General features: G+C 41.0%; 1 long non-coding RNA gene across 1 annotated transcript in view; it reads left to right on the top strand.

The window, feature by feature from the left end:
• Positions 1–229: 229 nt before the first annotated feature.
• The window catches only part of LOC147668821 (uncharacterized), a 58,555-nt gene continuing 34,323 nt past the window's right edge, over positions 230–24,461 (top strand). The window contains exon 1 of the long non-coding RNA XR_015303797.1: positions 230–592. This is a non-coding gene — a long non-coding RNA (uncharacterized LOC147668821). The remainder of the gene's footprint in view (positions 593–24,461) is intronic.

Below are 24,461 nucleotides of genomic sequence, written 5' to 3'. Positions count from 1 at the left end.
GAACATTAAGCCAGTTTCCTGAAATTGTCGCTATGGTTATTCTTCCCGTTTCTTGGAACACGGTGATAGGTTGGTACCTCCCAAAAGAAAGAACAAGAGCACGGGTTTTGGAATCACTTCCCTGCCCCTAAAATAAAAGCTGGTGCGCGCGGACCAACGATCTCACATCTCACAACCTAAACTGAGCTCGGCGTGCGACTATTTCTGCCTGGCTGAGACGCTGCTCTCCGAGACGGGGCGGGGCCAAGAGAGAGAGCTCCCCGTGATGAGCCAATTCTGCAAGAAGAGGGAGGAGCCCCGAAGGGAGCCGATGAGCAGCCGCTGCACGAAATTCCGTGGGATACCGGTCTCCAGCCTGCTTCTTTTTTCTCGTGATTTTTTTATTTATTTTTTTACTTCCTTCCCTGCTGTTACCGTGCCCAGGCTCTGCATCTCTTCTTCCACCTGCCCCCCATCTTGCTCCTCCGGGTCTCCGTTTCTCTTCTCCCTGTGTCTCCCGCGGTACTCGTTTCCAAGCGGGAGGTTGCACAGGCGGGTGCTGAATGCACTGGGCACCGGGAATTACAAGGCGAGATGAGGTTTGATTCAACGGGTAAGTCCTACGGGGTTATAAGCGCTAACGGTTAATGACTGCATTGGTGCGTTAGTGCCACCGACACGCGTGTGGGCGGCGGTTCTCAACCAGCAGGTGTGAGAGCCGGTAGCGCATTAATTCCTACATACATACACACACCTGCTTCTAGCTCCATATGTGTGGCAAATGGTAGAATTGAATTCCAGTGATGCATTACTGCTCTAGACACCCCAGCGTGTGCTTTTATTTAAACAGCAGGTACTAGAGCTTGCAGCATATCACTGCCACGCACCTGCGCCCAACTCCCTGTGTGTGGCTGTTGGCACCACTGCACTGATGGTTATTGCCACGGAAACCCCGGTGGGTGGCTCTCCTTCACCGTGCAATGATTATTCCAAAACTGCATAAGAAATAAACCGCAACTTAAAGCGTTCTTTTATTAATGATTAATTGCACCTGGCACCAGGGCGCTTCAATCGTTTCATTCAGTAAGAACGTACTTACCGTAACACATGATTATGGCTCAACACAGAGCAGGTTATAGATGAAATGTTTCTAATGTGATTAAAAACGAAAGGCTACCATTCATCATGTTTTGTACATCATTAACGGGCGCGAGAGCGCACTGGGATGCTCTGAGCTGCCCGGACAGGATGCCCCTCTGCGCAGCCTTGCACACCGTGAAGATGAGCTGTTTAAAAGTGCTTCTTTTTTTAAACCTTTCACCTCTTTATCTTACTTCGCCTTTTCTTCGTTTTTAATATGTACGTATCTGCCAGGACCTTCCAATTATTTACAGATGCTGAATATGCTTCTACCACTGTATCATAGTTTTAGTATTATCCCTTTGAAACTCTCACATTTCTGCAGTACATAACCAACCTCTTTGATTTGCACAGCACACACTTGGGTTGCACTTTCTCAAAATGGAGGCAACCTCATACTGGTACTTGCATGCCAAGCCCCACTTCTTAGAGTTGATTGAAGTATTTATTCAAATATTGGACAGCAGGTTATCTTTTGCACTTTCTGTCAGGTGTTCTGACCAACGTAAGGTGTACTCATTTTATCTATGCCAGAAGGATCCCATCAGCGATTCAGCGCCTGACCTGAACTTTCCACAAGACACAATCGTTCTTATTTTGCCCTTTAATCTCTCTATATTTCTTAAGATTCCTGTCTAATAAGGATCAGTCGCATGATGCCTTTTCCCATCGGTTATGAAGGAATTGACTGTGCGTTTTCCACCCCCAGGCCCACAACCTGTGGCCTAACCTACTTATTTGTTCTTTCTGGCCATGGAGCAGCAGTGTGTCCCTGTTTTTACTGCTGCTAAAGTAATGCACCTGTGTGCGCTCTATACCTTTGTTTACAGCAGAATACCTGCCCAGTATGACATTTACCTTACTAAATACAAAAAAAGTTTTCTCTTGATTTAATTCAACATGTTCACAATTATTCCAAGTAAAGGCACTAATACCCGCTCATGTATTGTGCTGCCTCTGTGCATTGCATAACTGGCCCATGAACGCTCTTGAACTTTTACTGTTCCAGGTGTGCACCTAGTCAAAAAGCCAAGAGCGCACAGTGACGTCCAGTCTAAAACTGTGGAGTAGCAGAACTGCCATAATGAAGAATAGCTAACATTGAAAGACCCAGTGGTAGCTAGGATACGCATAATCGCTTCACACCTTCCGTCACTGAAATCATTTGAAAATGGACAAGGGGCCACTACATGTAAGGAACTCCTTTTGATAGTGAGCAGCTAGAGTCTTTATCCCTGTTTCACAGTTCTGGCCTCAATTTTTATATAGTAGTCCACCGTTCAATGTGCAGTGAGAATAGTGTTATTTAATGGTCAGGCTGATGTGGAGAAATTTCATATTAACCGCAGTTGGAAGTGCTGTGAGAGGGTATTGATATATAAGTTTACATTATGGACCCAGTCATTTTAATATATAATCCGCAGTTCCTTGAGAACTATTGAGCAAACACAAGGAGATGATAGACGGATCACTGAAACATTTCAGACCCAGATTTGGGTTGAATCCATCACCATTCTTTAGCTCACTTTGCCACCCTAGTTCAGACCAGTCATATGCAAAATTACTCTTGACCCTGTGCCTCATGGGAAGAGTCCAGTTCGAACTGCCAAGCCAGGTCTTCCCTGGACTGGAAACACGCATCCTGGTGCCAGTTTCATGGTAATACCCCTCATCAGCCAGGCTAGATTGAATCCAGTGGCAAAGTGAGCAAAGGGCCCACGTTTGGGCATACCATGCCAACTTAGGGCAAACAAAGGAAACACAAGGCTTTGATGGAGCACTGAAACTTTTCAGACACTCACTCCCAGTCACAGATCTGGGTTGAATCTATCCTCGTTCTTTAGCTGTGTTTGCTTTGAGAACTACTACGTGAGCTGAGATCTTAAGTATGGCAGTTGACCTATCCTGAATTTGAAAAAATTCAAGAGTTTTGTGTATTTTATATCGTATTATACAAAGTATAATCCCAGGTATTTCCTCTTTCAAAGAAACTTTGAGTTTCAAGAATTGGGAAAATTGAAGTCAGAACATACATAGAGTGTAATGAATCACTGCACTGTCTCAATTTGCTTTAAACATGAAAAGTATCTTCGTAATGATTGATCACTGCCTAGAGATATGTTTTTACTATTTGTTACTGACTTCCCCAAATCATTGTGCTGCAAAAAGGAATTCCCAAATATTAGTCAGATCCTTACACCCCCTGCAGTCCACATTGACCTACCATTTCCAATTCTTACATTGACTTCTGACTTTTATTCATTAGCTAGAAAGAGGAGCATGCCCACACATTCGTACTGATTGAGTTGAAACTGACGGCTCTGGTTCACTGACACTTAAAATAATAGTGTGTGTTTGTATTGCATCCTGTACACCGCACCATTCCTGTATCTTGGCACTGTTCTGTCTGACAGCATATTCAAGGGCCCTAAGCGTCAACAAAAAAGAAGCATGGACAAAATGAGATCTCTTGCAAGTACCATCAGACTTTGAAGAGTGGAGATACAGCCCTCGGTGATCGGTCCGGAACCTGTAGGATCTCCAGAAAACGTAGGGTCTGATTTAGAACTCTGCGGATGGGTTACATAGTCACAACAGTGATGGATATCCCATCTGCCCAAATATAAATCCTATGATTACTATGGGATTTATATTTCAGCGGACGGGATATCCCCCACCGTTGTGACTTGAGTTACTCATCCGTCGAGTTCGAAACCAAGCCCTTAGTCCAAGGCACCTTTCCGGTAAACTTCTGTACTTAATGGGCTGTGGCCAGACCTAGACATTTGGACTGCTTTGCCCAATGAAGCTAGTGAAAAAAAAGTTGTGAGTGACTAATCTGCCTTTCTAAGTCCCGCTTGGCTCTCTTGAATAAGAACATGCCCAATTGTGACCATTTTCCTTTACAGAATTTTGGAGCATTACTTGGTTTTGTGATTTCACATCAATATCTTTGTGCTATTTATTATTACCGCACCCTTTTTGGAGGATTTAAATAAGACATTTGTAACTACCTCTGTAGACAGCCTGAATAATCAATATGTGCGAAATGAGTTAAACTATGTTACTTTGTTAACAGCTTTACAATATAGGTTTTTATCCATTGAAGAAGTTTAATCGATATTCAGACTAGCAGTGGCAATTTTTCTGATGCTAAATTCTATAGGATGTCGATCACTTCTTGCTAGATGATAGAAGCATCATGGAAGATAATTCTGTTAAGTACTTGGCCGCAAACCTTGGGCCGTTCCTCACATGCAAACTATTTTTCAGTAGCAACCCCTTCACAACATTATTGAGCATTATAGGTATCAAGCCATCCTGTTTTCAATACAAAATTCGTACACCATACTTCTACTTAGAATTTTATTATATTCACATTTAACCATTTTATGATGATAGATTTCATTATTTGTGGGGGAGCAGTTATGGGACGTTTTAATGTTTGTGGCCTGGTTTATGTCGGCCTCTTATTTTTGTGGTGTTTATGTAAATGTTCATGCTGTTGTGCTGTCTGCTAAGTGACTCTGGTCTATATTGTGGCTAGGATATCTGACTCGTTGTCTGCAGAGTACACGAGTTGCTGACCAGATATTTTCTGCTGCCTCCGGATCTTGTAACAACAACACAACAGTAAATGTATCATCTCTGTAGAACATGTGTTAACAGACACCGTGATTGGTTCAGTGGTAGGTTGGAGGATTCGAAGAAGAAGAAAATATCAACAGAAGGGCAATACTCGAATAAGAACTCTAGGAGAAAATGAAAAACACGAAATATTTGCACAAAGATTTAGTTCATGTATCATTTACAGTGAAATGTTTCATTATGTTACAGTTCTCTGTTTGAGTAGGCCAAATCAAATTTGGGGCATACATGTCTATTTGTAAGTGGATTGGGTCTCAAGCTAGATTCCCACTGCGAAAAGTGCACCTTGCTGGCGGGGCATTAGCAATAACTACTCTATTGGTGTTCAGTGTTGAGTATCATCAGCTTAGGAGGCAGAGACAGTAACATGGATGAACGTAGGCGCAAAGCCACACCAAATGGAACATGCCAGCTCTTTACCAGTACCACAATGAAAATTACAGCAACATCACTATCTCTATCACAAAGTTCTATATGCCAGTAGCAGAAAGTCCTGTTGGAAGATCTTTTCCGCCGGTTGCCTTAAGTTTTTAAAACATTTTATTGTTCAATATAACCAGTGCAATATACACTTTACATCATTTATACATTTTATCTCAACATGGTTCTAATGATATAATGTTCAAAAGACTTATGTTAACAGTTTTTTCCCATCAGAGATAACAATTATTGAACAGATTACATTGTTTAATGAACTTATTAACCCTCGAAACCTTCCCCCACCCCCCTTAATTACCGGTCCCACTAGATGATACCTTATCTCCATATCTAACATTGTCCATATCTAACAATGTTTGTTAGGTGTGTATTGCCCTTATTTCCGGACCACGACTACCCCTTGCGGTTTTTTTGTATTACCCCCCTCCCACCCCGGACAGTTGGAGTCTGTGAGGTTGTCTCTTCTATCTCTTCTATTTCTTATATCATTGCCCCCCATGCCAACAGCACTTCTGGGACCTTATCATCCCTCCTGGTTTTCCTCATATGATTTTCTTCAACCATTGCCCATTCTTTTAAATCTTTCTCCCATTTTTCCACATGCGGGGACAACCAGTGGATCACTATTCTACTCTTGGCTATTGCAAGACCTAATATCAAGAATCGTGTAGTAGTTTTATGTTTTGGGATTTTTACGGATCAAGCCAAGAAGGCATGTCTGTATCTCTGAGGCTTTTGCCCATCCCGTCATTCTATTCAGTTGTTTCATAATCTCGGCCCAATATCTTTGTATTACTCGGCATTGCCAAATCACATGGATAAAATCGTCCTGTGCCTGCTGGCAACGAGGGCATTTGGGGTCTCTAGATGAATTGATAGAGTAAAGCCTCTTGGGCAAAAGATAGGTCATATGTACCACATTATATTGTATTTGTTTGAATCTATTACAGATCAAAACTTTGCGGACACTTTCGTGGATCTTTTCCCAGTCTCTTGTCGATATCATGTGTTCACTGACCTCTTGCCATTTTTCTTCTACTTTCAGGGGCTTAATCGTTTTATCCTCTCTGAGTGACCTGTATAAGTGGGAAACAATTTTTCGCCCACCACTATTGCAATCATGGTGACCAATGTTCATGTAGGGTTGGGGGCATCTGACAATGTCAGCCAGAGATGCCGGGCTGTAGCTGCCAAGGTTGCCTTAAGTTGTAAAATTTTTGCTCCAAATTCAATCCTTTCTACTTTGATAAAAGAAAATAATTAAATATTTGAGTTGATTGAAAGTCCGTTTCACAGAACCGTTCATGAGATCACAATAAGACCATTGAGGAACTGTTCGATTTCTAACGCAAAATATTTGATAAATTCCACTTTTTATACAGAAAAGTTACAGTTTGGTAAGAAGTGCGCAAGGTTTGATCAAGAGAAAGAAAGTAACGTGCATCCAGGAAGGTGATATACAAACAAGCTTTTTTTAAAAAGTTTTTTTACATTTTGTATTTCTAAATTCTTTGTCTTCATCCAAAAATGCTCCTGTTAAGCCCTCGTTATACAAGTGGCCATGACCATTATCCAGAGGGGGGGAGGAGATTCCATTTGAGACCGTTCAGAATAGCACAGTGTTACTGGACAATACATTAAAGGTTCTGCCTAGAACGCTCAGTGATTCTAGGCCCAAAAACACCATACCTGGTGGTAAACTGAAGCAGAAAAAGGCCATGTAAGGGCCTTTAGTCAATAACATCGATGGCAAAGGGTTTGGGAATATCCATTCATCAGATTTCTCCCCATTCGGGGCTCATTATCTCATAATGACTGGAGTTTGGTGCAAGGATACCAGTCTGAATTGTAGATTCTGTCCCCAGTGTCACCACACTAAAAAGTGCATCTCTCATAATCCACTTATGGGGATTCATTCACCATTGTCTCTTTAACTTTATTTCACTGAATGTATGATAGCATAGGTGGACCATTTCATGTTCAAGGGACCAAATGTAGTAGTAGGAACAATCATACTCCTGGGGTATACAACTATTGATAGAGTTATAGAGGCTGTTCTCTATTCCGCTGGAATGGATGCTGCTATTTAGATTAAATATACAATTAACAGGTTATTCCAGCATGGATTATTAATGTTAATATGTTTCTTAAAGGCTTTGGTTTCTTAGTTCTAGGAACATCCCCAAAAGCAGACCATAGATCTTTAATTTTACCCATTGTCTTCATCTGTGGCAGGTCATTTTTTCTAGAGTTGCGGAAAACATTGATTAATTATGAATTCATAACCATAGCAGTTCTGTAGGAGGGAAAGACGTCATTTTGTGTAATCCAGTCAAAAACGTGGTTAAAGGGTTGACTTTATTGACGTGTTAATTTCTTGCTACCTACTTATTATATTCCTTTTTTCGGTCCAATAACCATTGTTTATGCATCCTAATCAAGTGGTATTTTTTGTCATAGGATTTATTGGTACGGATTTAAATCGGGAAGTGTTTAATTTGCCTGATGAGTGTACCAAGCCAGACAAAGATGGTGTGCACCCCTCCATTAGCCAACCGATTAAGGGGTAGTGAACTCCCTGTGCATGTATTTTACTATTTCAGGACAGATTCATGAAGAATTAAGAAAATATAGTCCTATTCATTTAATGTGTGGTGAATGGCGGGTGTCATTGCCATTGATCCGGGTAGTTGGTTTGAGTACAGTTACAACTGCAAATTGAATGGTTCGTTGGTAATGTATAGGGACCACACTATTGCGAGGGGGTGGGCTTACATAAGAGGGCAGATACTTTAGTTGGGCATAAAGCTTAAAGGTGCCGCATCTAATACCAACCTAGCACAGAAAATTGACAAAGGAGAAAATGAGGTTGCCTACTTGTATGACCATTGAGAGAAAGCATCATGCCAGAAATGTCAGTAATGGGGTCTTTTCCTTAAGTCAGTTGTAACCATAGGCATTTGGGTTTGACAAGTAATATAAAGTTTAAACTGACTTCAAAAGTACATCTATGTAAAAGAGCAGAGACAAAATCAATGAATGCTCAAAGAAACTAGTAGAAGATACTATCAAGCCACATTAATTCATGTAAAGGGTGTTCCAGACATGGTGCTTGTCTCAAGGCACCTAAAGACTAAAACCAGACCATTTGCAAACAAAGTAGCACAAATGTAAATGGAGTGGTAATGTCAAACCAATTATCAACCCCCCCGCTTAAGAGCAAATACAACTATTTGTGTGTGGTGATAATACAGTGCGATAATGAAGTGCACAGACATGGTTAAATGTATATATCTGATACCATTTTAAAAAGTTGTGATGCCGGTGAAAGGGTTAGGAGCTTTCTCACATTCATAAAGCTCCACTATTGGGAGAGATAAAGCGGGTAAATTAGATCAAATCCTTGGATATTAGATTTGTTAGCAACTTTTTTTTTTTTAAATTTCGATTAGTGTATTCCCCCTGGAGTCCTGGGCAAAACATACCTCCTATAATTAAGAAGGCGGCAGTTCTCTGTAAGGAACTGCCTATCATTTAAGTGAGCAGCCTGGAAGTTGACTGGATGTTCTAGATCAGTCTTGTCTTTGTGTGGGAAAAGTATTGTATCTCTGGGTTTAATCTTTGAACATTTTTTAATCTTTAACATTTTTTTCAGGATATAGTTTCTAGTCCACATGAATGGTGGTGATTTCTGTTGTGCAGGCATTATTTGTGGGTACTTGGTTTGGTTGTTACTGTTTTTGTTTTCCAAAAGGGAGCCTGTCGAACTACTTTCTAAGTCTGTGTTTGGTTTGTGGCATTTATTTTTGGGATAAAGCTCATCAGGCTGCCTGCAGACCATATCTACAGTTTTGACACATGGTTCAAAAGAGACCCCTGAAATGATGCCTTGAGTTTTTCAGAATGAAATGCCTCAATTGTTACATTTTGCAATTACCCATTGATAAAGCACACGCCATGAAGCAACATGTTGAGGTAATTCTTTTCTTAGACCTTTTGCGGAATACATCCACAAGTACACAACAGACTCCTAATTAGTATGTGTGTGTATACATGTTTCAAAATAGTCACCATTAATTGGATGGTTTAGTTCGAGCTGAGTTCCTTCACTAAGTTGATTATTATAGAGGAGTTTTTAGATCTACTTTCTATTTGAGAATAAAAGCAGCACGTTTGGTCGAAAGTTGTATGGTGGAGTCATAGTCGGATAGTAGAGGTCTTCTAAGGAAAACCTATGGAGACCTCGGGAGACAATATAGACCTGGTCATTTTGGACATGCATTACAAAATGTCTTCATGTACAAACCTCATTCAGTGCCCTTTGGCTGTAAAATAGTTTGTGATAATAAGCTTTGTTCTGGTGTAATTGCTGGTATGGGTTCGGGCATACGCCACTTTACATTTCTAGACCGATTGCTTCATAGCAACTTTAACATCTGTGTTAATCAGCCAGATTTCTGGTTAACTACTTTAAGTATTGATGTTTGTTATGCAGGCTGTTTTTGAGCCCAATATTTTTCACTAAAGCTTAGCAGGGTTTGTGGATTTAATGAAATATTTACTTGAACAGGTTGCTTCATAAATCTACTTGTCCTGTAGCAAAATCCACTTGTCCCTTTGGTGGCATTTAGTGCGGAAACAACTTAAGACACCAACCTCATTATATAAAAGCTCTAATAATAGCCTCTTTGATTATTCCAGAGCTCATACAATGGTAGGATTTGAATAATAGCAATCCCCTTATTTTGCCACTATTCCGCAGATCAACATACTGGGCTGGAGGTAGTGTTAAGCAATAGTTCACCATGTTTGGAATGCCCTTTTGAGTCTTTAAAAACCTACTACTTTGCATGTTTTACAAGTTTTCATCTGCTCGTCTTTAATATTTACTCATACAGAGAAATGTTAGAAATGTACTCCTGACAAGTGCGGAAGTAAAACGTCTTCCTGAATTGGGGAAAAAAGTGGTTGCTGGAAAAGTGAACTTGTTGCCGCTCAACAGATTTACACTTGAGCATATCTACACATGGCTATTTGCTCATGCTAAAATGCAGTTCACAAATATTTTCCGATAGTTTGATTTTCTGACCTAGTTCTGTAAATTCTTGTGAATTCATGAAAGCCGTAAATCTGCACTAATGCTAGGATATATTCTAAGAGTGCACTTGTGTGACTTTCAATAAGAATTGGGTGGCTATCTAGGGCTGACGTTATCCAAGACTTTTTTTGTTTTTTTAGTACAATTCTATCTCTCTCTATGTACCAGCGGGTTTCACTGTGAATGACAGTATTCTGCTCTTTCACATGGAGCATATTGGCATGCCAAATAGTTTTGTTCAGTGCCAGGAACTCCTGTGGCAATGATTGTTTTTGAGACCAAAAATATTTGTTTGATTTTGCCAGTGTTTGTCAGAAGGACGAGGACCTGGCAGCTTTCACAACAATAAACCTTTACAAAAACTGTCATCATGCACGAACTGGCAAAACCAAAAGACTAGCCAACAATGTCATACCAATTGGCTTAGCCACTGCTTGTTTATTTTTGGTTCCTATAGTTTTGTTGAAACTGATATCACAGATGTAAGTTTTTTTTTTTTTTTTTTAAATGTATTATTTTTTTCCATTGGGAATATTTTGGGGATATACTGGCATGCATTAACACATTTTACTAAATGATGCTTCAAAGAAAAGGTACCTAAACATTTCACAGTAGTTTAGCAAACGTTTTTTTCTTAGTTGCATTTTTAAAATAAACATTTTATTTTGGAAGCAAAGAATCATCAGTCTTGCTTTCAAGATTTTGCATTTAGTTGCATTTAATCGGAGAGCATCCAGGAAGCATTATACGTAGCCTTATATTGTTAAACTTTGCAAATGCGTGTACACATTTCTAAACTGTAACCCCTGTCAGTATTGCAGTCTAAACTGACAAACATTTTCTTAGAGTGCTCACCCTAATAAATAAAGGTTTTGTACTAATGAACCATGCATACAAGTTCAAACACCATTAACATATGGACACAAATATTGCCTTAATTGTAGAGAATGCCGTTCCCTTATCCTTAATTTGGTACTGTAATCGGGCAGCCAAAGGAATTGTGCTGTAGGGGGCTGGGCCTACTTGTACCAAGGACACAATAAACTAAAAACTTGTTGTCCTTGACCCCAAAAAATATGTCCTGGGAGTCAATAGGAATTCCACACCCCGGCTAAGGTCCTCATGTGTAATTAGTAGCTCTGTTCAGGTTGGTCAAGTAAGAACCAGAGTTGAGACCGTAACCATAAGGATGTCTGTCTCCCTGTTCTAAGAGTTGCAAAAAAGTAAGCTTGCTGCCTGAAATTGACATTTCTGAGGTACGTTTAAATGACTGGGCATCTTTTTTTAATTTATTCATATTTTGGTTGGCATCAAAAATGTAGAACCATCAACAAGAATCGGAGGAACACATTACAATATATTGTGCCTTCATGAAGTTTATAGGTGCTTTTCACCTGACCATCCGAGATACATAACTAAAAAGTTTACATCCTAAACTTTGTTGCACGCCATGTGTCAAGATACCTGATTAATTTGTAGTATCTGTGGCTTGACCTGTATCCTTTTGTGTCATATGTGCATTTCTTTGAAAAAAGTTTAAAACCATACCCATGTTATTATGTTTATTCTGTCCTCCTTCAGTTTGTAATGGTTCTAGCTAAAATGTTTTTCTTAGTCACCATTTGCACACCATGCTACTGCATTTAAATGTTATTTCATCTTTAACATCTGTTTGGTCGCACTTGTGTCTAAAACCAATACTAATTCTTACAGGAGATCACAGGCTGAATAAGACGTTTACTAAAGACTTCACTAAATCCTAAAATGTACTTGTAATCTTATGGGAAAAATATGTTTCCTCTGCAAAACTGTGACCAAACTATTCATCACCTAAGTTTTAAGGCAGTTCTGTTTTTTGATGTGAGTAGATCAAAGAATCCACAATTAAATTATTAAAGAGTTTGACTTTTTGGCAGACTGTCATGAGATTTTCTTCATTTATTATACTTACTCATCTCCTGTTTACATCAGTGCTTCATAAGTTGAGTAGGGCTGATTTCCCCCACACGCACACTGTTTAGCTGTTGTGGTGGTGGAGGTGAATAACCTTTTTGCTAAGGGTTTATTAATTTTGATTCTTTTGTGTGTGGAGCTGAATATATCTAAACAAGTAAATTGTTTCAGCGTTGAGGTTACTATTTTTGTCCAATTAGTCCATGGTTACTTTAACTCCTGGTTAAAAACCACAGTTTTTTTAATCAAACTTCAATATACCGGATTACAGTGCAAATAATAAAACACATGAGGTATTAATGCAACGCATCTGTCCAGAACTTGCTGCAGTATTATTGAGACGTGTGTCTTCAAGCTACTGTTAATTAGGGTATCATAGATGGATCTAAAATCGTTTGTCTTCTGTGTCGTAAGCGGACATCATGTTATGATCTGGCAGTATAGCCACAGCAGACGAGGGTGCTGCTTGGAGGAGTTGGTGGACAGTATGAAGAAGTAAGTGGCACCAATCCCTGATCATCCACTCTTTGCTCCCGAACATCTACTACACTGCTTTCCCTTACCCCCTCCTAGAGCTGTTCCTCTGTAAGCTTATTTCAGTGAGGCATCCAGGTTATTTTTACTCTTGGGTTATAGGATGTTTCGTGATAATGCTCTACTATTTCAAATAAAACAAATCCCAGCAGATTTGGGCCTTTAGGGACGAACTGCAATAGATGCCTTTGCCTATTGGGTAATTGCATGGAATGACATTCCCTTAAGATTGTGTTATCAATTTCACAACACTTGACCACACTTTCTTTTCTCAAGAAACTTGACATTATTTTTTATTTAAGGCTATTTGTAAACCGTATCATATTCTGTAATAGCTTTGATCAGCAGCAAGAATCCTTTTAAGTATACATTTTGGGATTAGGGAATTTTACAGTTCCTAACATTCCATGTAGCTGTGCTACCTATTATTATTATTATTATTATTATTATTATTATCATTTTGAATGCTGGTGTGCTTGAAAGGTCATGTTTCTTTTTCTTCTTAGTTTGTGTGACCACTAATCTCTACAGACACCACAGAATTCAAATTGGTGAGGTGCAGGGTCAACGTTTTTGGTGATACCTTACAGAGGATACCCTATATTGGTCTCCCTTCCCTGTAATCTCAGGAGTAGTCCCTGTGCTTAGACTGTCCATGAATGAATGCCAGTGCCCAAAGCTCCTTTCAGGAGCCCGCAGTTGACGCTTTTAAAAGTTGGTGCACTGAATATCAAGGCTGCATAGTCTCATATCCACCTCATGTCCCTTTCATATACTACCTGACACTCCCTGTCCCTTTCTATCTTGCACTCTCTCCTACAGGTTCCAGAGTTCTCCCTTTCTGACAGGTTTTCCCTCTCACTCTTCCTCCTTCTTTCCTTTGTTTGTTTTCCCCTCCTCTCCCCGGTCAATGGCGGGTTGCAAAACAAGTGCTGGTCCGCAAAAATTAGTGCACATGGCCCCCTCTGGCAACAACCGGCTCAAATTCAGCACTCAGTAGTCCACCCTTGATCTCACATCCCATTTCTTAGCTTGTGGTAACTTATTATTCTGTTAGAGGTCCCTAAGGGTCCCCAATATTGTGGATTACCAGCATCCTTGTTAAATCAAGCCCTGAGGCGTGGGGCAGATTAGGTTTCCTTCATTACATTCCTTATGTTAGAATGAACGTAACGTTTGTGAATAGCGCGGGCAGTCTTCACTACTGTAATCCATAGACCTTAAACCAAGTGCTTCCGGTAGGTGCTTCAGCCACTACAGGTGCTCCTGTCACCCCTAGGGTCACCTGTAGCAGTTGTTAAACATGTATTGTATTCCTTTCCATTGCTTTTGCACCAACAGCCCCTCTTATTCATGAGAGGTGCTCTTCTGCTAGTGCAGAGTTGCCATTCCCCATGGTGTTCTCTGTGTTTCATTATGCAACTGGTGCTCCCCATGACTAAATGTGAGCCATATTAATAAATAATGGTCTTCCCAGATTTCAGCCTGCCTTTGCTTTTTCTGCTTTTTACTCAAAGCTTCAGACAGACGAAATACTTTTAATCATCTACAGTGTCCACTTTATCACACCACCTCTGTATTTAGATTTGTTGTTAAAACCGTACTCCTTAAGTACAGTTTCTGTAGACCAGCCCACATTTCACAAATGCAGTATGTTTATGAACGTTTGCATCAGTAATCAATTATGATTGTCATTGTGATAGGTGTGAAGTTGCTCCTTTAAATAGATTAGTTTATTATCAGAGTTTTACAAATGAGTTGCCCAGTACAGTACAGGGCAGCAAGAAAGATCTTACGAGTACAATCTTCTCATGAGTCAGCAGATGGAAAGTTGCCAAAAAGGAATGACTGAAAAATACGCACCCAAGCACAGAGGGCATTAAAGTCTTTTTATAAGTGGCAACTTAGCACAGCACATAAGCAAGCGGTGTGGCAGATGTCATAACCCCCAGCATACTGTTAGCCATACTGTTAGCCAAACCAGCAAAGATGTAGTCGAGGTACACCCTGTAGTAAAACACATGCAGTTCCTTGCCTAAAGATGGGCAAAGAGCGGAAGTGTATGCATACAGAACTACTTGGACGATATTTTCTGTGGTACTTCTCGAGCACTCTCGCTGAAGCTTCTTAGTGCGGACTAAGCAAATCATGAACGTAAGACTCGAAATGCTAGTGAAAGCGGAATAATTGGGATTTCCGGTTATGTTTTCTGAAATCCAGCGTAAGTGGTGTGTTGGTGATTTCCGGGGTTTTTGGCAGCTGTGGAAAACGCTCTGTCACCATACATTAGTGTTCATTCCATGACAGTTAGAATACTACGATGTGCAGGAGTTTACCAAGGTGATGTCAAGATCAAAAAGTCAAGTGGAATTTCATATATGGTCTATTACAATAGGTTTGAACACCACTTGACTTTTAGTAGACAGGCAATGAAGCGGTTTTCTCACAGATGAAATCTGTGCATGTTTGAGTGCATTTGTGATAAATCTGGACGCTCCATTTTGGACCAGTTGAAACTCTTAAAGAAGAAAATGGAGGCCTGCTAGGTAGATCACGTTACCATAGTCCAGTCTTAATTGGACTACGGCATTATTAACTGTAACATGAGTTCAACATCGATATGAATGCCCTTATTCTGGACGAAAGTGGCAGACTTTGGCATTGGACCAATGGTGGATAACCCAAAGACTTGTACAGAGTAACAATGGACTTAAAAATAATCTCTTGGACGTGTTGAGTTTCTGAAAATTATTAGTCATCGTCAATAGTTAGGCAATCTGTGTGTGTAATATAATATAATATTATATATATATATATATATATATATATATCCTACTGGCGGTCGCTAGTAGGTAGTTATAGTTAGGACCTATTTTCCATAGGAAATCCACAACATTCTATTTGCAATAACTTTGGCGCCGGTTGACAAATTTTTGTGAAATTTTCAAAACTCGTGGGGCGCTCCAGGCCGCTCCTATCCTGAACGTTTGGGGGTGATTTGTCAAGCGGACAGAGAAAAAAGGCGGGGTCCCAAAACGTGTTTCCCCCATGCAATTTCCTATTGGAACCTTTAGTCGCAGCTACAGCCCGAACTGCTGAACGGAATTACACCAACTTTGGCAAAGAGGTAGTCCTTGGTTCAGACTCGTGCCTTTTTGTTAAATGGTGTAAATCTGTTCAGTAGTTTTTAGAGATATATATATGTATGTATTTTTTTTTTTTTTTCCTTAAATATCTGGGCAAAGCCTAACCACACATCTCATCGTGAGATCTGATTGGCTGTCGGCACTTCATCCAAGAAGTGTTGGCAGCCATCTTGGGACCAATATACATGATAGCGCCTCATTAAAAAAACATTGCAGTTAATAGAAGGTTTTAAAACTTTGGTTACATCATAAATCATTTGTTGATGGTACCATACTCATTTTAGGAATTGTGGTGTGTTCTAAGGTGATTTTACCATGTGAAAAATCGTTCTGCTGGGATATCATGAATCATGTTTGAGAGAACTATTTTCTCATGCTTTTCCCACTGAGGTTTGGAAGGTGATCTATAAGCTAAACTGAGAGCATATTTTCTGTAAATTCACATCTTTCTCAGTCCGTACAACGAAGCTTGGAAAGTCACACACATGGAAACTGCAGTAAGAATACGAGAAATGGATTGTGTTAATTTGGAGAAAGCTCTCTCTGTAGTAGACAATAGGTTAACAACTCTGTCCTCCAGAATTTTCTTTTCTTTGGGCAGCATTGTATCCTCTGCAATTCACATTATAGAGCAGGACTTGCTAATGTTGCAACATGCCGCGTCTCAATTACATTCTATAATGCTACTAGGCTGGACGTTACCAAATCTCCGTTAAGGCTACGTGCCATGGCGTCTAATCAACACCACGTCATTGTTTTCTGTATTTAACCTTACAGATAAACAAATCTTGTTGGCACAAAGAGGAGCAGACTATATGGTGCTGAGCATAGAAAAACTGGAAAGATTACCATTAACTGTTTCTGAGAAGCCTGTTGTTGAATGTATAATACATGGCACCATCATGATACCAGTGACGACAGTCCAGTTTCAGTACTGCTCAAAACACATACCAGCAGGCCTGTATGAAAGGTTGGGTAAAGAATACATAAAGTCAACCTGGAATTTACCATTTACACACAATTGTTGGAGTGGGGGAAAGGAAGTATTTCTTAGGGGAAAGATTGTAAAAACTCACTAGGCGGTACACTGTTATGTCAGAGTATTAATTTACATGGAGCCTGCAAGGGTTCTTCAAATAACCTTTCCTGCCACCTGCACGGTTCTCCTGCAGCAATGATAGACCCAGTTTTTAGGCAGCTATCCAATAGAAGCTATATAATGTTGAGCGATCACAGCTGTTGTGGCATGATGCCAGTAAAACCCTATCTAGTTAGTGTGTTAGCCAGGGTCACTTGTTGTATGCAAGTATTATTTCCTGTAAGCAACACTGACAGGGAGTCTGCGTTATGGCCTTCAGTGGATATCTCTTCTATACAAATTGATACTTTAAGCAGAATGAAAGCCATTCTTTTGCAAAAAACTGTGCCACTGACCTCGTCCAGAGAGACGTATGAACTGCAAGTCGCAAAGACTTCTGCAGCGATACATGCCTTACTGTCTACGAACTGTCCTACGCATTTCGTAGAGATGTTAAGCCATATCTTAAACATGTCTGATACGAGTGGTATTGCACATGTATTTAAGACAGTTTTTTCGAGACTGTTAGCAATCTTTGAAGCAGTCCTAGGAATTTTTCCAAATTTCGTGCACTCTATGTTCGGAGGACTGCCTCTCATTCTGGGACTCGTAGCAGGAATTCTATTTTTGTTTCTTCTGCTATGGCAAGTCCAGTCAACGGCGATACCCAGACGACCATGGAAAGGGCTCTCATAGCCATGCGGTATCGTGGAAGAATAACACAGATTCTTGGCTTGGCTCGTTTAAGAGATCTGAATGCCACCTGGTTACTTCAGATGCTATGTTTTGGCATAAATATCCATTTGAAATGTCTAAAGTGGTTTTCTATTTTTTCCGCTCTGCTAATAATTAGTGCTGCACTATGTGAGTTTTGTACAGCAAATGTAAGTCTAGCTGTATTCAAGTGTCTGTAATCTAATACTAGACAATATGAATGGTCAGGGTTCATCACTGGACTGACCCCTGGACAACCGATGTTTTGGAACTATATGATTAATTCAATTACCTTTCCCGCCAGAACTCTAATGCGGATGAGGCCTCTAAACCGCTGGCTGGTTGCCTCCCTACCCACCACTATTCCGTCCTGAAGAAGGCTCGCAGGCAAAGGTCCAACTGTCCCATAAGCCACAAGTCGAGTCGAAACGCTGACAAATACTTCCCCTGTACCTGGGCCTACTAAGCCCCTAACGATCACGTGCCACAGATGACTACAAGCTGTGATTTTACCAACCAATGTATATAGACCATGTAAACTATACAATTGGGCCAGGACTCCCAGATTGATGCGCCCAATCAATCTTTCCTTAAACCTATCTACTTTCTCCTCTAAGACTTCTCGTTGGGATTAGTCCCCCATTCACTCATACCTTTGAGCAGAGTTTCTTTCGCACGTTCCCCTCGGAGCAACCATTGTTTCTCATGATGAAATGTTTTGAAAAAAATTTGGGAACGGATTTGTAACCTTTGCCTCAAATTGTAAATCGCTCTCTGATATCCTTCGGGATCAAGTTTGCGCTATATAAAACTTTATAAATAAATAAAATGTGAGAATGAAGTCTGACATTCTCAGTAAAACATGTCTTCCAGCAAGGGCAGACTGTCAGGTGATTCATTTGTGTCCTACTGCAGCTTCTCAGAGTGTTCTAAAGAACAACTAGGGTGCTAACTGCCTTACGTGTGACAAACGTATAGCGCACCTGAAGCTATCTTGATTGGAATAAAGTGGTAACTCTCAAAACATTTAATTAAAAAAAAAAGGTACAAAAAAAGGGGGTTCATTTTGCCATAGACTTTATGATTAGTGCTGCAGAAAGAAAAATTAGGGCACATTTTGACTACTCAAATCCTCTTCTATTTCTTCAAAAACTCTAACATGCAGACTGAAACATGCACTTTGGATACCAGCTGCAGACTTCCCTTGTGAGCAGTAGCTTTACTACAGTGATCTAATTAACAACTAGAGTGCTAAAATTCAGAATTCATGGCAAATGTGTGACACATCTGAATGCCTTCTTGATGGAATCAAAGTAAAAAAACGGAAAGTATTTCCTACTGAGGAGACTGTAGTAAATGAGGAAATTGGGACACTTCATAACAAATAAGTGTCCCAAGATGGCCACCAGAGACCAAAGAGTCCAAATGTAGCACAAATATTACCCAGATGTACCCAAGTATAGCCCAATGACAGAATGTCCCAGAGTGTTCGATTGTTGCGTTGCACAGCACAAACTGCATCCACCGACTGCTCACTGAAGCATATAAGTTTCTTACACTTCAAGCAGTGTTGCTCGAGAAAGGCGAATTCTGGCCTAATGTCCATTGCAGGTGTTCCTGAGGACGCGGAAAACAAAACATTAAGGGAGGTCTAAGGGAAATTTTAAAGACCTGCAAGGTGTATTTCCCCTCTGAAACTTGTATATATATATACCACAAAACACCTTGGGTCTAGAAAGAACTGTGGGAGAATGGGCCAGAGGTAAATGTATATCACAGGTTGAGACAACAGCCCCCTCTTATCCGAGAAGAGAAACTCTTTAGCCAGAACCCATCATTCACAGATTGTGATGTTTCATCATTTGGGTCTGGCCTCTTCTCACCAGGGACCTCAGTCTTCAGGATTGACTAGGGTACTCTTAGCTGATAGAAGAGCTAGAGGATGGCTGATGACTCCACAGAGTACAAGACAGAACCCAAAGGCATATCTTAATGCTAAGTGAAGAGGGTTTTTTTAATAAAGAAGAAAAAAAATGTCAGCGCTGAGTGATACAAAAGAGTGTGTTTAAAAATGACTAAATGAACTCCATATCAATTTTATTCCAAGAGTGCAATTGTCATGGTTAAAAAGCAGTATGCTAACATTAGAGATTATCCAATGTTAAGCAGTGAAAATAAGTCGACATGTTTCTGCCCTCGCAAGGATCTAATAGTATCGGGGCATTCTTCAGGACCAGACAAACAAAATATATAAAGCTGCTGCTAATGGTGAAAAAAACTATACAGTGATAAATGTAAAAACATATCATATACTGCACCGGTAATGACCAACTGGGCAAGTATGGAAGTGATTACCGGATACCCATATCAATTGGGTGTCACCCTCACCTCTACCTGGTCACTACTCAGGGAAGGGGGCCCCGCTCTCTCCGTCGGTACCCCTGGGCGGTCATTGAGCATTTACCCCCGTCCCATTCTCCCACCGTTCTTACTAGACCCAAGGTGTTTTGTGGTATATATACGTTCCTGAGGACGCTCCAGACGTACTTGCCACAGCAGGTGAGGTGTTCAAAGCAGCTCGCCTCATTTCCTCCCGAGTAAGATTGAGAGGATGTGTGGTCCGGAGATGCTTGTACATAGAAGCAGTGCCACAAGTATTTTTTTTTCACTGCCTCTTGACCGGACTCTGTCACAAATTTTGCACATCACCTTTCTCGCATTTACTTTCTTCTCTCCAGGTGGAAAAGTGAAGAATTTCCACAAGACAGATTCCGGCCTCTGTGGACGTGGTGCCTCCTGCAAGAATTCTTCTTCAGCAGAAACCTCCTCCTGCTGCTGCTGCTGTCCAGATGCCATTTTGTTTGATATTTTTGGAAAAACACCAAAAAAACAAGCAAAAAGCGTTCTTGTAGGAAAAGAGATTTCTCTCTAAAGATGCTCCAACAAGAATGATTACAAGCATTTACAATGCAATGGGTCTCGTAGCATTAAAGTTTGAGTTATTGACATTATGTATGACAATGCGTTGCATAAAATTTTTAGCGAACTTTGAATTGGTGAGCAGTGAGAGTGTGTGCAAGAGTATGCTGTTCTTGAAAGCAGTGTGGTAAAGAGTGCAGGAATTTGGGTGACCTGAGCAATGTGGATGATGCACCTCACGCAAGGGGTTGACGCAGTTATTATTCACACAGCTCTGATGATGCACCTCAGGCACGGGCTCACAGCTGTTATTATTCACACCGCTCTGATGATGCACCTCACGCACGGGGCTGACGCAGTTATTATTCACAGCTCTGATGATGCACCTCACGCACGGGCACACAGCTGTTATTATTCACACAGCTTTGATGATGCACCCCAAGCACGGGGCTGACGCAGTTATTATTCAAACAGCTCTGATGATGCACCTCACGCACGGGCTCACAGATGTTATTATTCACACAGCTCTGATGATGCACCAGAGGCTCACAGCTGTTATTATTCACACCGCTCTGATGATGCACCTCACGCACGGGGCTGTCGCAGTTATTATTCACAGCTCTAATGATGCACCTCACGCACGGGTGCACAGCTGTTATTATTCACACAGCTTTGATGATGCACCCCACGCATGGGGCTGACGCAGTTATTATTCAAACAGCTCTGATGATGCACCTCACGCACGGGGCTGACGCCTCCTGAAAGTGCCTGTATTTCTGAGCCTAACTTGAAAGAGAGGCAAATACCAACACCAACAAGAAAACAAATTGTGCTGCGTTGGAGTCCTTACCAAACGTTCAAAGGCTGTTGTACTACACCTTTCTGGTGTTCACAGATTCAATGTATATCTGCTTCTACTTTAGGATGTTTGTAAAAGGAATAACTAACCACAACAGCATGGACATGAAGTGTTTGGCTCATGCTTGTTTATCCTCCGCTCTATGGTTTTTAACTGAGGCCAGTAACTAAATGTAATCCGAGACGATCCACAACAGAGGCCGGTTATCACAGAATTCAGTATGCGAGGCTTATCTAGAAGTATGGGCGAATTTTGCGAATCTCGCGTTCGCGAATTTTGCGGATTTGCGAACTTGCGATCCGCAAAATCTGCGAATTCCCGCGAATTTGCAGATTTTTTTTTATGTTCGCACGGGTTTCTGCAAGTTCGCGAGGGTTTTGTACAATTTTGCAAATTGCGAAATTGTACAAAACGCGTGCGAACTTGCAGAAACCCGTGCGAACACAATGTGCCCAGTAGGGTATGTGCCTCTTGTGTAAATAAAAGGTCAGAGAAAGATCAGTTCAAGCAGATGAAGAGAAAGAAGCTCCTGGTCACAGGAACAGCACGGGTATTGCGCTCGTGAAAGTCAAGGATGCAAAGCCTATCCAGCATCACAGCTAATTTTCCACTGTAGATTTGGGAAGAAGGCACACCTGTCCAGCCTCGACGACGCTCACGATTGTTTTTGGGCTAATGAATGAGTCACTGAATTTGAGCATCAACTAGTTCGAGCGACCGTGTGTGTTACTATGCAATCGCCTCGAAGGGCGCAGGGGTCCCTTGAGTGAGCTGTAAGTGTAAATAACTATTTTACAATGGCGCCAGCAAGCTGCCAGCGCCGTTGTAAAATAGTTACAAAGTTAGCTTGCACAGGAAGCACTTAGATAAAATAAAGCAGCACCTGCTTCGTTTTATCTAGTGGTTCCTGTGCAAGCTAACTTTGTAACTATTTTACAACGGCGCTGGCAGCTTGCTGGCGCCATTGTAAAATAGTTGAATGAGTGGGGATTCAACTTTTGAACCCGTTACGTTCGCGGATTTTTTTTTGCGGATTTTGCGGGAAATCCGCAAAATTCGCGGATTGCGGATTTCCCAAAAATCCGCAAGCGTAACGGATTTCCCGCTCACACGTACTTATCTAGCCCTCCTCTCAATTGTCCTCTCTTTCAGGTTTTGGCTAGAATACTGCAAAGTATGTCATCAAGTTTTTCTTTCTATGCCCTAACCACAGATTGATGACCACATCATTCTATATTCCCTTTCTCTGTGCCCCTAACTTATGTTGTTTACTGTTGCATTCCATGTCTCAGGACTGATGTGCATTATGTGCAGGAAAGGAAAATGAGCTCTTTACAGGTCCACATGAGCAAACAGAATATGCAGCTGCTGGCGTGCAGCACTGAAACACAGATAAGTCAATTCGTAGAGATTACCTTGGATCCCGGTTCCCTCTCAATTTTCAGAATCTTACCCGTTTCTTCCTATCCCAGCACTCCTTACTGTACTAAAGATAAAACTACAGGTCACAACATAGCACACCAGTGGACCCATATATGTATGGCACCTTCAGGAAATTTACTTTCTTAAGTTGTTGATTTTGCTTTTCCAAATATGGTGATAGATGCTCACGTCCATGTACGACAAATACTTTTGGTGTCACACATAATACAGACTTATCTGGAAGCTATGGCCCAAAATGCTAAGAGCTAGAACAGTTCGCCACATCACTCAGACTAGAGATGTTTCACAGTAGCCCATGATTCTAGTCACGTCCTCTCTATGGTCCTTTACTCAGAAAATCCAGAGTTAGGCAGTCTAGACTTCTCTCGCCCAGCTCACCCCTCATTACTCTAGAGTCCTCACCTTAGGCTGGTTGGTGATCATGGGGGTGCTGTTGGACCAGCCTGTGGAGAGAGGCTGTGAGGGCTCAAACATCGCATGGAGAGCTGGATACAGCGCCACCTACCAGTTAGTACAATAACACTGCGCATGCGTCACAGTAATTAGTACCAATAACAAACTACGCATGTGCTGTTAAAAAACACTGTGAGAGTGCACATGCCCTGTTTAAGGTGAAGGGTAGCATGGCCGTGCCTGCGCAATAATATCAGCGAAAAGTAGATGCCGGGGTTCGTTCTTTGGTATCCCGTCTGAGAGTTGTAGCTGCTTACTACACAAACGGGCATTGGCAAAAGCCATTGGGTCTGTTGATGGTCCCATTATTTTCGTTTAACTTTTCTCACATACATACATGCCAGCACCCCGATTCGAGCGGGAAACTCACGATTTGCAGAAGTCCGGAGTGGCGGTAAGTGGGCATTAGTTGTAGCGGGGGTCTCGGTGCCCTTGTGTGTGTGTGCGCGCGCGTGTGTGTGTGTGTGTATGTGTGCGACGGGGGGGTGTCTCTGTGTGTGTACGTAATATAAATTGTATAATGTAACTGAAAAACACGCAGCCGTTGCACACGGTAAGCGGATCCTTCGCGACTTTTCTGAAATGGCAGCTAGAATCAGCGCACCCACCGTGATGTGTACGCTTTGGGTGCATGACTCCGGAAAAAAATCGGACTGTTTTTAAAAAAAAAAAAGGAAAATAATAGAAATATATGATTTTTAGACAAAGTAAACTCCTTCCAGTTTCCACTGTTTTTGAACGCTTTACATGAATTTCATTTAAAAAATCCTTTGATTGCGCTCGGGTTTTTTCTTCTTTTAAAGTACTACTACAAAGAATATCTTTTTAAAGCTGTGTACTTTCTGAATGTTATTTTTGGTTGACTTCCCACTGATCTCTTCAAAATTGGATCAATATTCAATGCATGCCAATACTTTTTCAAACATTTTCCAACCTGCCATGACTGATCAGAATATGCGGTAATGAACCTAATTGGTTCTTCCTCCTCTTGAGTAAAAGATTTTGGATTTAATAGATCTTCCCTTAAGACTGTTTTAACCTTCGCCTACGCTAGTTTTA

Source organism: Lissotriton vulgaris, unplaced genomic scaffold, assembly GCF_964263255.1.
Source record: "Lissotriton vulgaris unplaced genomic scaffold, aLisVul1.2 SCAFFOLD_2251, whole genome shotgun sequence".
NCBI classification, from domain to species: domain Eukaryota; kingdom Metazoa; phylum Chordata; class Amphibia; order Caudata; family Salamandridae; genus Lissotriton; species Lissotriton vulgaris.
The sequence above is the reverse complement of the archived record's forward strand: the minus strand, read 5'-3'. Positions and strand labels throughout refer to the sequence as shown.